Source organism: Oncorhynchus mykiss, chromosome 19 (assembly GCF_013265735.2).
Source record: "Oncorhynchus mykiss isolate Arlee chromosome 19, USDA_OmykA_1.1, whole genome shotgun sequence".
Lineage (NCBI taxonomy): Eukaryota > Metazoa > Chordata > Actinopteri > Salmoniformes > Salmonidae > Oncorhynchus > Oncorhynchus mykiss.
In genome coordinates this window covers 3,590,475-3,609,255 of record NC_048583.1, presented here as the reverse complement: position 1 = coordinate 3,609,255, position 18,781 = coordinate 3,590,475, and the positions used below count along the sequence as shown (strand labels likewise).

Genomic DNA, 18,781 nt, shown 5'->3' with positions numbered 1-18,781 from the left:
TTTATAGTTAGGTTACTCTAATATTAGCCTGTGTGTGTAGGTGTGTACATGTGTGTTTGGCCATGACCTGCTTCTGCTTTCAGGTTGATTGTTTATGTGCTTTCAGACATTGTGGGAGAAATACATGTTTTCATGTGGAAGTGGAAGAAGTCACACCCAGAGTCGGCCATGAGTACTACAAATTCAGATAGCTGGCTAGACTAATTTACCAATCTAAAAATTGCTCGCTGACATGGCTAATTTGAACGACTGTCAGTTTTTAAAAATACTTTTATGTAACTAGGCAAGTTAGTTAAGAACAAATTCTTATTTACAATAACGGTCTACCACGGCCACACCCGGACGACGCTGGGCCAATTGTGCGCCGTCCTATGGGACTCCCAATCACGGCCGGTTGTGATACAGCCTGGAATCAAACCAGGATCTGTGATGACGCTGCTCGCACTGAGAACCGCTGCGCCACTCGGGACTTTCAATGACCGACTTAACAGGAGAAAACCTGCTGCAGCACAACAGTGTATTCCACTGTTATAACTCAACAGTAAATTGAGTTCCTAATTATTGTTTATTTGTTTTTGTCGGAGGAGGAGGGCACTAGCGGCCGGGGCCCTACGGTTTATGTCGCTTATGCCTGGAGCCCACCCACACCCAGTATGTGTTACAGAAAATGTTATTGGAATGTAAACCTGCTCAGAAACAAAGTTATTACATGAAACTTCAACCTATTATGCCATTTAGCCTGTGATCGGTTGGAATTTTGGAGGAATTGGGGAAATTGTATGATTAGATTAGGTATATATTTGAAAGTTTGAGTGGTTCACAAGATAAGAATGTGTGCCAATGACTAGAGAGCATTTCTACCTATTCCAATAATCTGATAAAGATGCACAATTTCTCCAACGGTTAGATCCATGAAATATACATGTTTGTATGATGGTTAAGCCTGTAACCCTTCAATTGCAATTCAAAGATAATTCTCCAATAGAATAGTTTCTATTATTTCACTTTTTTATTTTTATGGGGAAAGCCATGCTTGTATTATCTGTAATCCAGTCAACTCTATACTGTATTCTGACCAATAGCGCTGATTTGACACGGACTGTATTTGCCCACTAGATGGCAGCCGAGATTGAGAAATGACCTCTGCCTGCAGCATAGCATACCGCATACCACCACCATAAGAGGCTGCTGCACCAACTTTTCAGTTCAATATGCCCGGTTTTAATCAACTTTTTCTTATGACTGTAGGACGTCACCAACTAATATATATATAATCCTGCGTTTTCATCTGAATTGCGCGGAGGTTAAAAAGGTTACAATGACGCCATAGTCTGCACAGGTGAATAGTGCAGAGAACGGATTGCACGACTTTGGCATTTCTCTGGCCTCTGTCTTGTCGTGGAGTCTCTGGTAAGTTTTGCCCTTTTGACTAACGTGCTGTTGTGGCGTTCAGTTGTAAACAAAACTCGTGTTATTTGCTAAAACATTTCAGGAAATGTTTTGTTTTCAGTGCCAAACTAATATAAATGTTCGTGGACTAAACACTAATGCGTGTTTATTACTGTGTAACTTGGTTCAAGTCCATCTATCATGGCTTGTCTTGAAAAGAAGACACTTTCTTGGAGCCACTGTGTATGTAGCCGACAGTTAGTTCAGTCTGAGGCTGTGTGGTGGTCTGTTGTCCTAAAGAGCTGAGTAGAAACAGATATGGGTTGGGTTAAGTAAACTTGCTCAATTAAAATACAGCATTGAATGTGTTTTGTTAAAATGTGTGCCAGTAACCCAGTGTGTGTGTGTGTGTGTGTGTAGCTGCGTGTCCTCTGTCTAGTTGTACACCTCTGTTCAGCAGTCTACACCCGTTGGTGGTATCCCTGTTGTCATCATTAGTGAATGAAAATATTCAAGTGATTTCATGCCCCACTCTTTGATCACAAGATGTCAAACACTCACCTAACTAAACAGTGAAATGTCAAGGGCATAATGGTTTTGAGTTAAACACTACATCTGGAAAAATGATCCTAATATAGCCTAAGATAATCTACGCCTGTCAGGAGATCTACAATACAATATGCTGCCAGTGGAAATGAATAGATTATTGACTTACAGTATACAAAAGTAATTAAGTAAGCCTTGTATAAGTAAGCCTTGTCTGAGACTCCAGCCCCTAGGGCCATTCTGGCTATCTCCTCCTGTTTCAGTAGCATGAGGCAGCTTGATGTACAAGTACACCCTCTGGACAGGACGCTAGTCCAGCTCCTGTTTCAGTAGCATGAGGCAGCTTGATGTACAAGTACACCCTCTGGACAGGATGCTAGTCCAGCTCCTGTTTCAGTAGCATGAGGCAGCTTGATGTACGAGTACAGCCTCTGGACAGGACGCTAGTCCATCTCCTGTGTCTGTAGCATGAGGCAGCTTGATGTACAAGTACACCCTCTGGACAGGACACTAGTCTAGCTCCTGTTTCAGTAGCATGAGGCAGCTTGATGTACAAGTACACCCTCTGGACAGGACACTAGTCTAGCTCCTGTTTCAGTAGCATGAGGCAGCTTGATGTACAAGTACACCCTCTGGACAGGACGCTAGTCCAGCTCCTGTGTCTGTAGCATGAGGCAGCTTGACGTACAAGAACACCCTCTGGACAGGATGCTAGTCCAGCTTGATGTAGGTTAGTGTTTGGATCCAGGGTATTCAAAAGCTCTATGTTGACATTGAACCTTCTAACCTTTTACCTGAACATTCACTATGTACAGTCAGTACCCTTCCTTTGTGCATTGACATACTGTAGGTGTGTTATGCCAAGCCTGGGTTTATCCCAGGGTCAATACATGGTCAGTTTGTCATGACTGGGCATTCCTGCCATAACGGCATCATCTTCTGGGCTGCTGAGACAAGAATTACATCATGACATAATGTCCATGCCATCGCATCACACCGATGGCTTGGACTAGGAGGAAGAGGGAGTGGTGTGTGTGTGTGTGTGTGTGTGTGGTAGAGCTCTTGGCTGCCACTGCGGCAATGTCTCCTCTTGGCACTGCATGAGGGACTATAGGGTAAACCTGGAGGTTAAACTAAATACTCTCTCACTGCAGTGGAGAAAGGGCAGGCTGTCTGTGATGAATACGTCTTCTGTTTGACTACCTGAGTGAAGGGGGATGAGAGGGAGAAAGAGGGTGATGGGGTAGGCATTCTCTGTACATATGGGTAGTTGCCATTTGACCAAAACGAAAGTGGAAAAGTATTTTTTTCTAAAATTAAAGTTAAATAAACCAACTCAGCAAAAAATGAAATGTCCTCCCACTGTCAACTGCGTTTATTTTCAGCAAACTTAGCATGTGTAAATATTTGTATGCACATAACAAGATTCAGCAACTGAGACATAAACTGAACAAGCTCCACAGACATGTGAATAAATGGAATAATGTGTCCCTGGACAAAGGGGGGTCAAAATCAAAAGCAACAGTCAGTATCTGGTGTGGCCACCAGCTGCATTAAGTACTGCAGTGCATCTCCTCCTCAGGGACTGCACCAGATTTGCCAGTTTTGGCTGTGAGATGTTACCCCACTCTTCCACCAAGGCACCTGCAAGTTCCTGGACAATTCTGGGGGGAATGGCCCTAGCCCTCACCCTCCGATCCAACAGGTCAAAGACGTGCTCAATGGGATTGAGATCCGGGCTCTTCACTGGCCATGGTAGAACACTGACATTCCTGTCTTGCAGGAAATCACGCACAGAACGAGCAGTATGGCTGGTGGCATTGTCATGCTGAAGGGTCATGTCAGGATGAGCCTGCAGGAAGGGTACCACATGAGGGAGAAGGATGTGTTCCCTGTAATGCACAGCGTTGAGATTGCCTGCAATGACAACAAGCTCAGTCCGATGATGCTGTGACACACCGCCCCAGACCATGACGGACCCTCCACCTCCAAATCGATCCCGCTCCAGAGTACAGGCCTCAGTGTAACGCTCATTCCTTCAACGATAAACGCGAATCTGACCATCACCCCTGGTGAGACAAAACCGTGACTCATCAGTGAAGAGCACTTTTTGCCAGTCCTGCCTTACAACAGGCCTACAAGCACTCAGTCCAGCCTCTCTCAGCCTATTGCGGACAGTCTGAGCACTGATGGAGGGATTGTGCGTTCCTGGTGTAACACGGGCAGTTGATGTTACCATCCTGTACCTGTCCCGCAGGTGTGAATTTCAGATGTACCGATCCTGTGCAGGTGTTGTTACGTGGTCAGCCACTGCGAGGACGATCAGCTGTCCATCCTGTCTCCCTGTAGCGCTGTCTTAGGCGTCTCACAGTACAGATATTGCAATTTATTGTAATGGCCACATCCGCAGTCCTCATGCCTCCTTGCAGCATGCCTAAGGCACGTTTACACAGATGAGCAGGGACCCTGGGCATCTTTCTTTTGGTGTTTCTCAGAGTCAGTAGAAATGCCTCTTTAGTGTCCTAAGTTTTCATATCTGTGACCTTAATTTCCCACCTTCTCTAAGCTGTTAGTGTCTTAACGACCGTTCCACAGGTGCATGTTTATTCATTGTTTATGGTTCATTGAAACAGTGTTTAAACTCTTTACAATGAAGATCTGTGAAGTTAATTCAAATTTTTACGAATTATCTTTGAAAGACAAGGTCCTGAAAAGGGGACGTTTCTTTTTTTTGCTGAGTTTAGTTGTCTAAATAATTCTAAATGTTCTGCCACCTCCGACTACCATTTCCTGCCTTGAATTTGTCTTCTGATATGACGTCATAATCTATGCTAATATAGGGCTAAAGGTTTCATGATTCTAAAATAGACAAGACAATTATTTGACTTATTATTTGTTACTTATGTTTTTAAATCGGGATTCATATTCTGGAAATTCTTTTGAAAAACACAGTTTACTTGTGTAATGATGGGAACCAAGTGTTTCCCGATTCTCATTTTGAGGAACATTCAGTCATTTGACAAACATTTAGATTGTGTATATTATGATGATGTTACCTGCCTCATGCTTAACAATAATTTTTACATTTTGTTCAAGACATTACCTTTTTTCCCTTCACCCCATAGGACAGTATGTCACCCCATAGGACAGTATGTCACCCCATAGGACAGTATGTCACCCCATAGGACAGTATGTCACCCCATAGGACAGTATGTCACCCCATAGGACAGTATGTCACCCCATAGTCAAATTTAACATTCAACATAATTAATGACACTTTCAGAAGGTTTCTGACCACTGTGAAATTTAACTTCTACACATCAGTAATAGATCATTAAAGAATTAAAAATGTACTCATTCCAACTGAAGGGCCTCTCGTCCTGTATTGTTATTTTTCGTCACTACCTCTCCGAGTCGGAGTGGGTAATTTGCCCGCCCGCTTCCTTCCTGGATGCGGTAGCTGTTTCTTAGGCTCCCTCCCTGGAATCTAACCCAGATTCCCTATCGCCATGGTAGGCACAGAAACTACCATTGAAAGTTGATAGGGCAGACATTCAAATTAGACACCAGTCAAAGTTATATAGTCACCAAAAGCGTTTGTGGTGCCCGAGAGTACCCTGCATGGGTCTGAATGAGTGCACGCATCCCCAAAGGTCAGCACCCGTTGACGTTTATTAGCTCTGTAACTGCTGCAGTCATCCAAGTAACGTTTGAGCAACCAAAGGAACCCTAACGGATTTAATGACCCACTTGACGTTTCACTTTACCGTGTCTTTGAGACAAGACTGACAGGAGGACTCAGGTAGACCCCCACAACATGGAGGTGTAGCTGGCCAAGCAGTGAGGCGCAGTCCTCTAGTGATGGAGGAGACCCAAGCACACCCGTGTGGACCCAGTGGGAGGCCCCGAAGCCGTGAGAGCCGAGGCACCGCTCAGGAGTGTTCTGCTGGAGTTGTTTATATATATGTATGTGTGTGTGTGTGAGTGAATGTCTAAGCTGTTAACCCAGGGGGCTAGTTACCATATCTGTTTCTACTCAGCTCCTAAGGACAACAGACCACCACACAGCCTCAGACTGAACTAACCGTCGGCTACATACACAGTGGCTCCAAGAAAGTGTCTTCTTTTCAAGACAAGCCATGATAGATAGACTTGAACCAAGTTACACAGTAATAAACACACATTAGCCCATGAACATTTCTATTAGTTTGGCACTGAAAACAAAACATTTCCTAACATTTGTTAACAGAAAACAGACTTGTTTTCAATTGATTGCTGCTAAGGTCGATGGCTCAATCCTGACACACTTTTGAAGATCAGACCGCTCAAACTATATTTGACGAGACTCCTCGTTGTTCATTTCCATTTTCCTGTTGTCTCTCTTGTATGACGTGCTCAGACTTTTTGAAGTCAATCTGGATGAAAACACTGACACCATGGTTACCATAGTAACAGTCAGAGCCCCATCCTTAGCCGTAGGGTGGTAACTTTCCCCGACTGTTACATGTGTGTCTTATGCATTGCATTGCACTTTAATCAACTGTCAAGACTGCAACAAGCAAGGCCAACATAGCCACTCCTTATTCAAACTCATAACTTTGCCTGGGCTTGTTGAGTTACGCAATAGCCATTTCTGATTGATGGCATCATTGTATCTTAAGAGGTCTTACCAGCCATTCAATTATTTGTTTACCCTGGAATTTAGCTATGTAAAGAGTTAAACTGTTAAATCTAGTTACATTTTTCATTAATGGAGGCCAAGCCTCTCCCATTGTTACAGTATTTACTGTTTTACTCTTGAAAGTCATAGATCAAGTTGTCTTACCCACTGTACCAAAACAGCCAGCAACCTGTGATTCTAGTTTAAAATGAAACATTTTACATTTATTTTTGTCATTTTTGGTCTAATTTCTCTTGACTATTTACTGACCCTAAGCATTGAGACAGGGGAGTTATAGTTTACTATCCGTAGTATAGATTGACTGGAGCTCTCTATAGATCTGATGTATTAGCTGCTTGTCCTGTTTTTAGTGCTACCATTTAGGGAGTTATCACTCTTCCTCCTCACACTCTACTGTCTGTGTTGACTCCATCCCCTCACTCTGGTCTATTTTGGGTCCGTAACCCGTCAGGCATTCTAAGCAGCCACCCAAGCCGCGTAGGCTATGCCAGGTGGAGAACGCTGCATCGTGGATGTTTGTGGGGAGGAATTGCACCAGGGTCACTCCAAATGAATGGTCCCTCAGTGTTTCCCCTGTCTGCATTTAGCAGAAACACCCCACCGCTGCTGAATCGAAGCCGCCACCGCAACTAAATAAATATATATATAGATAGTGCCTTCGGAAGGTATTCTGACCCCTTTACTTTACAGCCATATTCTAAAATTGATTACATTTGATTGAAATTGAAATATATATATATATATATATATATATACACTCACACACACACACACACACACACAGTGGGGCAAAAAAGTATGTAGTCAGCCAACAATTGTGCAAGTTCTCCCAGTTAAAAAGATGAGAGAGGCCTGTAATTTTCATCATAGGTACACTTCAACTATAACAGACAAAATGAGAAGAAAAAAATCCAGAAAATCACATTGTAGGATTTTTAATGAATTTATTTGCAAATTATGGTGGAAAGTAAGTATAGGTGCCTTTTTGCAAACTCATAGTGGGCTGTCATGTGCCTTTTTACTGAGGAGTGGCTTCTTTCTTGCCACTCTACCATAAAGGCCTGATTGGTGGAGTGCTGCAGAGATGGTTGTCCTTCTGGAAGGTTCTCCCATCTCCACAGAGTAACTCATGAGCTCTGTCAGAGTGACCATCGGGTTCTTGTTCACCTCCCTGACCAAGGCCCTTCTCCCCTAATTGCTCAGTTTGGCCGGGCGTCCACCTCTAGGAAGAGTCTTTGTGGTTCCAAACTTCTTCCTTTTAAGAATGATGGAAGCCACTGTGTTCTTGGGGACCTTCAATGCTGCAGAAATGTCTTGGTACCCTTCCCCAGATTTGTGCCTCGACACAATCCTGTCTCTGAGCTCTACGAACAATTCCTTCGACCTCATGACTTGGTTTTTGCTCTGGCATGCACTGTCAACTGTGGGGCCTAATATAGACAGGTATGCGCCTTTCAAAATCATGTCCAATCAATTTAATTTACCACAAGAGGGCTCCAATCAAGTTGTAGAAACATCTTAAGGATGATCAATGCAAACAGGATGCAACTGAGCTCAATTTCGAGTCTTATAGCAAAGGGTCTGAATACTTATTTTTTTGTTGTTTTTAATACATTTCAAAAAAACTATTTTCGCTTTGTCATCATGCAGTATTGCGTGTAGATTGCTGAGGAAATTGTTTTATTTAATCCAATTTAGATAAAGGCTGTAACGTAAAAAGTCAAGGGGTCTGAATACTTTCCGTTGGCACTGTATATTTTATTTATAATGTAGATGCCCCAGGAAAACCCTATTCCCTGCCCCGCTAACTCTGCCACCACTGCTGAAAAAAATCCTAGGGGAAACACTGGTACTCGCATTTTGTAGTACATTCCAAATAGCCCAGCTGTTTGTTTACCTACACCTGAGTTTAGTTCCATTCTGTTTTGGCTGGAGGAGCACAAAATGGCAACCGTCTTTCTTTGACCGCTTCCTCTGAGTTCAGTCTCACTGGCAGGTTAATGGCGTCTCATAAAAACCTGATACGGTGCAATCACGTTAGGTGGGTCCGGTGTAGACCCAACATGCCTGTTAGGGTGGTATGTTGCGTCTCTCTGACTCCCTCGCTCACTGGCAGAGCACTGAGACATCCGATATAGCTGCTCACTTAGTTCGGTCATGTTTCACTCACACAAAGACTGTCATTTTATTCCGATCTCCAAACTAAACTTGCGTGCTGCTTAGTATACAGTGATGTGTTGGCTAGGCAGGCAAGACGAAATACTGGTGCACTTTCAGCGGGCGAACGGTGTGGAACTTTGCAGATAGAAATGTCATGTATAGAGTTGATGTGATATAAACGCAACACGTAAAGTGTTGGTTTCATGAGCTGAAATAAAGTACGCCCAAAATGTTCCATACGCACAAGAAGCTTATTTCTCTAAAATGTTGTGCTCAAATTTGTTTACATCCCTATTAGTGAGCATTTCACCTTTGCCAAAGATAATTAATCCACCTGACAGGTGTGGTATATCAAAAAGCTGATTAAACATGATCATTACGCAGGTGCACTTTGCGCTGGGGACAATAAAATGTGCAGTTTTGTCACACGACACAAAGCCACAGATGTCTCAAGTTTTGAGGGAGCGTGGACTTGACATGCTGACTGCAGGAATGTCCACCAGAGCGGTTGCAGTACGTCCAACAGGCCTCTCAACCACAGACCAGGTATAACCACGCCAGCCCAGGACCTCCACATCTGGCTTCTTCACTTGTGGGATCATCTGAGACCCGGACAGCTGATGAAACAGAGAAGCATTTCTGTCTGTAATAAAACCCTTTTGTGGGGAAAAACTCATTCTGATTGGCTGTGCCCATACCCAGTCATGTGAAATCCATAGATTCGGGCCTGATATTCATTTAAATTGACTGATTTCCGTATATGAACTGTAACTCGTTGAAATTGTTGCATATTTTTGTTCAGTATACATGCCAGAGAGGCATGAATGTCCTTCGTACTGTATTTCTATCTAAACGTTCCACAACGTTGTGGTCTGTTGAGGGGGAGATGGACTGTTATGACCCACCTGCGAGCTATTTGTTTAGTCTGATAGTCTGCCTCGGTTGAAGCTAACAGCTGAGCTATGTGAGGACTCTGAATGACTCCAGAGGGAATAGATGTCACAGCCTCCCCAGGCGGTCTGGAATACCCCCTCTAACCACTAGGCCTAATGCGTGCTGGGTGGCTTGTCGAGCACTTAGCTTAAATGTTTACACCCACCACATAATTGAGAATGTGGTCTAATGGCTCAGTGTGGTTGGTGGTGAATGGTAGATGTTGCATTTGTGTAGTCTAAATACCTACTTAAAATACCATTGTCTACCTTTTCACCATATAGCCTTATTGTATGCCTTATGTACAGTGACATCAAAATGATTCAGACCCCTTCCCTTTTCCAAATTTTTTGATTGATATAAATTACTTTTTTTACCTCATGACAAATCAAAACAGGTTTTTAGTTTTTTTGGCAAATTTCTAAAAAATAATAAACAGAAATACCTTATTTGCATATGTATTCAGACCCTTTGCTATGGGATGTGAAATTGAGGTCAGGTGCATCCTGTTTCAATTGATCATCCTTAAGATTTTTCTACAACTTGATTGGAGTCCACTTGTGGTAAATTATATTGATTGGACATGATTTTGAAAGGCACACACCTGTCTATATAAGGTCCCTCATTTGACAGTGCATGTCAGAGCAAAAACCAAGCCATAAGGTCGAAGGCATAGATCTGGGGAAGGGTTCCAAAACATTTCTGCAGCATTGAAGGTCCGCAAGAACACAGTGGCCTCCATCATTCTTAAATGGAAGAAGTTTGGAACCACAAAGACTCTTCCTAGAGCTGGCTGCCAGGCCAAACTGAGCAATCAGGGGGGAATAGGCTTGGTCAGGGAGGTGGCCAAGAACCCGATGGTCACTCTGACAGCGCTCCAGAAGTACAACCATCTCTGCAGCACTCCACCAATCAGGCCTTTATTGTAGAGTGGCCAGGTGGAAGCTACTCCTCAGTAAAAGGCACTTGACAGCCCTTCGGAGTTTGCCAAAAGGCATCTAAAGGACTCTCAGACCTTCAGAAACAAGATTCTCTGGTCTGATGAGACCAATATTGAACTCTTTGGCCTGAATGCCAAGCGTCACGTCTGGAGGAAACCTGGCACCATCCCTACGGTGCGGAATGGTGGGTGTAGCATCATACTGTGGGGAGGTTTTTCAGCGGCAGGTACTGGGAGACTAGTCAGGATCGAGGGAAAGATGACCGGAGCAAAGCACAGAGAGATCCTTGATGGAAACCGGCTCCAGAGCACTCAGGACCTCAGACTGGAGAAAAGGTTCACCTTCCAACATTACAATGACCCTAAGCACACAGCCAAGACGACACAGGGTTGGCTTTGGGACAAGTCTATGAATATCCATGAATGGTCCAGCCAGAGCCCGTACTTGAACCCGATCAAACATCTCTAGAGAGACCTGAAAATAGCTGTGCAGCGACGCTCCCCATCCAACCTGAAAGAGCTTGAGAGGATCTGCAGTGAAGAATGGGAGAAATTCCCCAAATACAGTTTTGGCAAGCTTGTAGCGTCATACCCAAGAAGACTTGAGGTTGTAATCACTGCCAAAGGTGCTTCAACAAAGTACTGAGTAAAGGGTCTGAAATACTTATGTAAATGTGATATTTCTGTTTTCTTTTTTTTAATACATAGGCAAACATTTCTAAAAACCTGTTTTTGCTTTGTCATTATGCGTTATTTTGGGTAGATTAATGAGAAGAAAAAAAAACATTTAAGGAATTTTAGAATAAGGCTGTAACGTAACAAAATATGGAAAAAGTCACGGGGTATAAATAGTTTCTGAATGCACTGTATGTTACAAGTCTAAATAGTTACAGAATACTGACCTATTTCTTCCGTTTAGCTCCTTGTGGAGCAAGGGGCCTCCCAGGTCTAAATGATGGTTCTGGGTCTTTAGGCCAGCCGGGCTGATTGCCCCTTAGTCCCCAAAGAGGTCCTGAGCTCTGGTGGCCTGACAGGGGCAGCCTGGGAAAAATGTGTTCCCTTGTCGAGGAGGGTAAGTGCCGGCTGAGTGGTCCATGATAAGTTGACTGTGTGTGTGGTCCTAGTATTGAAATATGTATTTCAAACAAGATTAGGCAGATTTTAAGTAGCTGGCTGTGATGTTTTGCAGTCCCGATTTTAAATACATGATGTATTTAATTTGTGTGCTCCTGTTTAGTACATTTAGTCTACCACATCCCAAGTCATTGCTTTCATCAAAACATTTAGTCCACCAGTGGTTATTTATACTGGTCTTCACTTGATGTACTTGTCCTGTTGCCCAGCCCATAGACCCTGTCCTGTTGCCCAGCCCATAGACCCTGTCCTGTTGACCAGCCCATAGACCCTGTCCTGTTGACCAGCCCATAGACCCTGTCCTGTTGCCCAGCCCATAGACCCTGTCCTGTTGCCCAGCCCATAGACCCTGTCCTGTTGACCAGCCCATAGACCCTGTCCTGTTGACCAGCCCATAGACCCTGTTGCCCAGCCCATAGACCCTGTCCTGTTGCCCAGCCCATAGACCCTGTCCTGTTGACCAGCCCATAGACCCTGTCCTGTTGACCAGCCCATAGACCCTGTCCTGTTGACCAGCCCATAGACCCTGTTGACCAGCCCATAGACCCTGTCCTGTTGACCAGCCCATAGACCCTGTCCTGTTGACCAGCCCATAGACCCTGTTGACCAGCCCATAGACCCTGTTGACCAGCCCATAGACCCTGTCCTGTTGACCAGCCCATAGACCCTGTCCTGTTGACCAGCCCATAGACCCTGTCCTGTTGACCAGCCCATAGACCCTGTCCTGTTGACCAGCCCATAGACCCTGTCCTGTTGACCAGCCCATAGACCCTGTCCTGTTGACCAGCCCACAGACCCTGTCCTGTTGACCAGCCCATAGACCCTGTCCTGTTGACCAGCCCATAGACCCTGTCCTGTTGACCAGCCCACAGACCCTGTTGACCAGCCCATAGACCCTGTCCTGTTGACCAGCCCATAGACCCTGTTGACCAGCCCATAGACCCTGTTGACCAGCCCATAGACCCTGTCCTGTTGACCAGCCCATAGACCCTGTCCTGTTGACCAGCCCATAGACCCTGTCCTGTTGACCAGCCCATAGACCCTGTCCTGTTGACCAGCCCATAGACCCTGTCCTGTTGACCAGCCCACAGACCCTGTCCTGTTGACCAGCCCACAAGACCCTGTCCTGTTGACCAGCCCACAGACCCTGTCCTGTTGACCAGCCCACAGACCCTGTCCTGTTGACCAGCCCACAGACCCTGTCCTGTTGACCAGCCCACAGACCCTGTTGTGTTGACCAGCCCATAGACCCTGTCCTGTTGACCAGCCCATAGACCCTGTCCTGTTGACCAGCCCATAGACCCTGTCCTGTTGACCAGCCCATAGACCCTGTCCTGTTGACCAGCCCATAGACCCTGTTGACCAGCCCATAGACCCTGTCCTGTTGACCAGCCCACAAGACCCTGTCCTGTTGACCAGCCCACAAGACCCTGTCCTGTTGACCAGCCCACAAGACCCTGTCCTGTTGACCAGCCCACAAGACCCTGTCCTGTTGCCCAGCCCATAGACCCTGTCCTGTTGACCAGCCCATAGACCCTGTCCTGTTGACCAGCCCATAGACCCTGTCCTGTTGACCAGCCCATAGACCCTGTTGACCAGCCCATAGACCCTGTCCTGTTGACCAGCCCATAGACCCTGTCCTGTTGACCAGCCCATAGACCCTGTTGACCAGCCCATAGACCCTGTTGACCAGCCCATAGACCCTGTCCTGTTGACCAGCCCATAGACCCTGTCCTGTTGACCAGCCCATAGACCCTGTCCTGTTGACCAGCCCATAGACCCTGTCCTGTTGACCAGCCCATAGACCCTGTCCTGTTGACCAGCCCATAGACCCTGTCCTGTTGACCAGCCCACAGACCCTGTCCTGTTGACCAGCCCATAGACCCTGTCCTGTTGACCAGCCCATAGACCCTGTCCTGTTGACCAGCCCACAGACCCTGTTGACCAGCCCATAGACCCTGTCCTGTTGACCAGCCCATAGACCCTGTTGACCAGCCCATAGACCCTGTTGACCAGCCCATAGACCCTGTCCTGTTGACCAGCCCATAGACCCTGTCCTGTTGACCAGCCCATAGACCCTGTCCTGTTGACCAGCCCATAGACCCTGTCCTGTTGACCAGCCCACAGACCCTGTCCTGTTGACCAGCCCACAAGACCCTGTCCTGTTGACCAGCCCACAGACCCTGTCCTGTTGACCAGCCCACAGACCCTGTCCTGTTGACCAGCCCACAGACCCTGTCCTGTTGACCAGCCCACAGACCCTGTTGTGTTGACCAGCCCATAGACCCTGTCCTGTTGACCAGCCCATAGACCCTGTCCTGTTGACCAGCCCATAGACCCTGTCCTGTTGACCAGCCCATAGACCCTGTCCTGTTGACCAGCCCATAGACCCTGTTGACCAGCCCATAGACCCTGTCCTGTTGACCAGCCCATAGACCCTGTCCTGTTGACCAGCCCATAGACCCTGTCCTGTTGACCAGCCCATAGACCCTGTCCTGTTGACCAGCCCATAGACCCTGTCCTGTTGACCAGCCCATAGACCCTGTCCTGTTGACCAGCCCATAGACCCTGTCCTGTTGACCAGCCCACAGACCCTGTTGGCCAGCCCATAGACCCTGTCCTGTTGACCAGCCCATAGACCCTGTTGACCAGCCCACAGACCCTGTCCTGTTGACCAGCCCATAGACCCTGTCCTGTTGACCAGCCCATAGACCCTGTCCTGTTGACCAGCCCATAGACCCTGTCCTGTTGACCAGCCCACAAGACCCTGTCCTGTTGACCAGCCCACAAGACCCTGTCCTGTTGACCAGCCCACAAGACCCTGTCCTGTTGACCAGCCCACAAGACCCTGTCCTGTTGACCAGCCCACAGACCCTGTCCTGTTGACCAGCCCACAGACCCTGTTGACCAGCCCACAGACCCTGTTGACCAGCCCACAGACCCTGTTGACCAGCCCATAGACCCTGTTGACCAGCCCATAGACCCTGTTGACCAGCCCATAGACCCTGTTGACCAGCCCACAGACCCTGTCCTGTTGACCAGCCCATGTATGAGAGGAGCCAGGAGAGATAAAGGACTAAATCTGTGTGTTATCAGTAACAGCTGGCTCCATGCTGGCTTCATTTTCACTAGTTTACAAGGAGACACCAACATACAAACACACTCTAGCTCTCTCTGGCTGTCATTTCCATGGCGAAGTGAAAGGTTATATGAGGGTTTACATGCCACCAGGAAGCCAGACTCTCATCCAGGGGAGAAACATTTCCTCAACGTTCATATCATACCAAACAAACATCACCTCAACGTTTCTTCAAAAGCCTAAACAGTATAGTAACTCTGACCTGAGCTTCAACATAAGAAATGCTGGCTTGGCTTTGAATTCTTCAGCATCCTTTTTAATAAATCTGATTATTTTCGACACCGCTATAACATGCCTGGACTTGAAGAAAATGTATCTGAAAGTAGTGATTATGTTTGTTTTTTTGCAGTTGCGTTCAGAGTCAATGTTTTTATATATTGACCCGTTATTTAATCAGATAAGTCGTGGAATGATTGGTTGATGATGCCATTCTCCACATAAATATGACAGTTTTCAGGCCTTAGACGTTTCCATCCATTGATCTTTGTGTGAGTGAATTTAAACCACTTGGTCTGTAGCTGCTGCCTGCTTACCCCTGAACGACATGTCGGCTAATTCCCTTCCCACCACTATGTGCTTATTGAAGTGGGAAAGTTCTGGAAAGATTTTCTGTTCTAAGCTGCAACATGTGTGGCGGATGTTGGATGTCCGAACTTCACTCTGGTCAAACATCTAGTGTTTGTTCATTCCAGACTTAGTTAGATACAGTAGGGTGAAGGAGACCTATTGGGAGAACCCAAAATCTCTCTATTTACACGGGACTAGCTGGTCAGTAGCCCTGTGTATCGGCATGTCACACATTGTAATCTATTTACACGGGACTAGCTGGTCAGCAGCCCTGTGTATCGGCATGTCACATATTGTAATCTATTTACACGGGACTAGCTGGTCAGCAGCCCTGTGTATCGGCATGTCACATATTGTAATCTATTTACACGGGACTAGCTGGTCAGCAGCCCTGTGTATCGGCATGTCACATCTTATAATCTTTTTACACGGGACTAGCTGGTCAGCAGCCCTGTGTATCGGCATGTCACACATTGTAATCTATTTACACGGGACTAGCTGGTCAGCAGCCCTGTGTATCGGCATGTCACACATTGTAATCTATTTACACGGGACTAGCTGGTCAGCAGCCCTGTGTATCGGCATGTCACACATTGTAATCTATTTACACGGGACTAGCTGGTCAGCAGCCCTGTGTATCGGCATGTCACACATTGTAATCTATTTACACGGGACTAGCTGGTCAGCAGCCCTGTGTATCGGCATGTCACATTGTAATTGTCTGCTGTACTTTCCTTTCCCTCCAGAACCTGGCGCTACTTTTCTGCTGCAGCAAATAAGGGTGGGAGACTTTGGCTGCTAAGCAACAGCGAATTCTGATTTGTCCCCTCCCACTTCGGGGGGGGGGGGGGGGCAGCAGCAGCAATCTGACCAGGTTACCTGCTCTCTCTCACACACACACACGCGCATTCCTCTCCAACAGTGTCAACAGAACTGAACTCTCCCCTCCCGCTCTAAGTTAGACCTTGAACATGCCTGGCTGTGTGTGCTTTAGGAGGAGGTGTGTGTGTGGGTGCGCACTGGAAGTGTGTGTGTGTGGGTGCGCACTAGAAGTGTGTGTGTGTCGTGGAGAGAGTTGTGAGGAGAGCTGCTGCTGCTGGCATGAGGTGCTCATGGTAAGGGGGGAAAACACATTCCATGGCTGCCTTACACACACACACACACACACTACTCGTCCCCGTCCCTCTCTTTCTGAGAAGCTTTGGGGTTAGTTACTGCAGTACTGCTGAGCTTCAGAGCTGAAGGGGAGGGGTGGTTCTCCCTCTCTCTCTCTGAACCTCGTCAGTCTGAGTAGAACACTGATAGTATCGGACACAGCGGGGACAACTCTCCCACCACATTAACTGTGCAGCAGCGTGTCTGTTCGTGTGTGTGTGTTCGTGTGTGGTAGCGCTAAAGGGAGAGGGCTAAGTGTGTTCCAGGAAAAAGGAGGAGCAGCACCATTCTGGCTGTGTTTTCTCTCAGTGTACAGAGGGGCTGGATGTCTGGGTAAGTCATGGCTGGAGCAGCAGTACTTTGTGTGATGGTGTGTGTGTGTGAAGGGGATGTAGATAACATGTAAAGATAACTTTACCTTGACTCTGGGGCATGTTTCAGCCTGGGTATTTGAATAGTATGTTTGAACTGAAACAAGTTGGTCAGTATGTTATTACTAGCTGAAACAAGTTGGTCAGTATGTTATTACTAGCTGAAACAAGTTGGTCAGTATGTTATTACTAGCTGAAACAAGTTGGTCAGTATGTTATTACTAACTGACTGAAACAAGTTGGTCAGTATGTTATTACTAGCTGAAACAAGTTGGTCAGTATGTTATTGCTAATTTGACATTTCCATAATTACCCATGTTCCAGTACATTTGACATGAGTCATTTAGCAGACACTCCTATCCAGTGCCTTGCTCAAGGGCACATCGACAGATGTTTCACCCAGTCATCTTGAGGATTTGAACTAGCGATCTTTCGGCTACTGGCATGCTCTTAAATGCTCTTAACCGCTAGGCTACCTGACGCCAGTACTGTTGTTGTATTTAGCTATACTGTAGTAAGATATCACTTAATATTGACTCTCTTGTACATAAGAATAATGTCCTTTATTAGCATGTCACCATAAGACTGAGCATCAGTTGTTTTAGCAGACTGACTGACTGAGCATCAGTTGTTTTAGCAGACTGACTGACTGAGCATCAGTTGTTTTAGCAGACTGACTGAGCATCAGTTGTTTTTAATCAGCCTGCCTAGGGGCATGGGATTCCATCAGCATGTTTGGTGAATTGTATAAAGTTGTGGTATGGTCCATATATGAACTATGAGCTCTGTACTGTAGTGATCTGCTCTGTAGGTATCTGGTTTGGCAGCTATCCAGCACCTCTCTCTGACGTTATTAAGAGACTAGATTGATTGTGTGTGTGTGTGGGGCCGGGACACGCGTCACTGTTACACAGCACAAGGCCATATACACCGGGTCAACACACTTGTTAATGATGTCGCCAGGGGAAAACAGTGTGACGTGCACACACACACCCCTTAACAGTCAGATAGTGTCGCATTCACACACACACTCCAAATACTGTCTACCTCTTAAAACGGTGTTAGATTTCACACACACACACACACACACACACACACACACACACACACACAGCCTGTAATTGCATTTGTTTCTTTCCGATCCCACAGATACAGCGGTGTTTGTATTCCGTTAGGGCACCATTCTCCTGAAACGTCTCGTCCTTGGTCTGTGAGTGACTAAGCACGCTGCTCGTTCCTATGGCAACCATTTTTGTTCCGACAGCGTTCTCAGCTAGACCGAGGTGCTGTCCTGGGAATCTAAAGACGCAGGATTATGAAGTATCTGACTGCTACATTCCTTGGTGCTGTCTGACTTCCTGATTAGACAGAGCCTGTTGATACCATGTAGATAGAATCTAAGTATCTAATCATTTTATTGTTACCACAGTCCTAGGTCAGGCAAGATCTATAGCTGTGAGACGCATTAACGATGAATTGACATGATTACCGGCATGTCAGTAATTAACAAGCTCAGGGTGAGTTTTAGTTCAGGCAGGCAGTGGAGCTGCAGAGGGGGGGTGTCAATGCAGGGCTTCAAGGTACGGTCTGATATCAGTAGTCATGGTGTCATACAGCAGAAAGCAAAGGCCTGACCAAGATGTTTTCTCATGAAGATAAGGTGTGTATTTCAGATAGATCTGCTGTACTGTAGAGGGGGGTGTCAATGCAGGGCTTCGAGGTACGGTCTGATATCAGTAGTCATGGTGTCATACAGCAGAAAGCAA

The 18,781-nt window shown here is 46.2% G+C and overlaps 1 protein-coding gene across 3 annotated transcripts in view; it reads left to right on the top strand.

The window, feature by feature from the left end:
* Positions 1-1,202: 1,202 nt before the first annotated feature.
* LOC118941414 (microtubule-associated tumor suppressor 1 homolog) overlaps positions 1,203-18,781 on the top strand; it is a 90,456-nt gene continuing 72,877 nt past the window's right edge. For 2 of the 3 annotated variants that reach the window (XM_036953976.1, XM_036953974.1), the window contains exon 1: positions 16,564-16,977. The gene's annotated coding sequence lies outside the window, so the exon portion shown is untranslated. Of the gene's footprint in view, positions 1,411-16,563; positions 16,978-18,781 lie in introns of those variants that run through there. The other variant, XM_036953975.1, reaches the window with a different exon arrangement.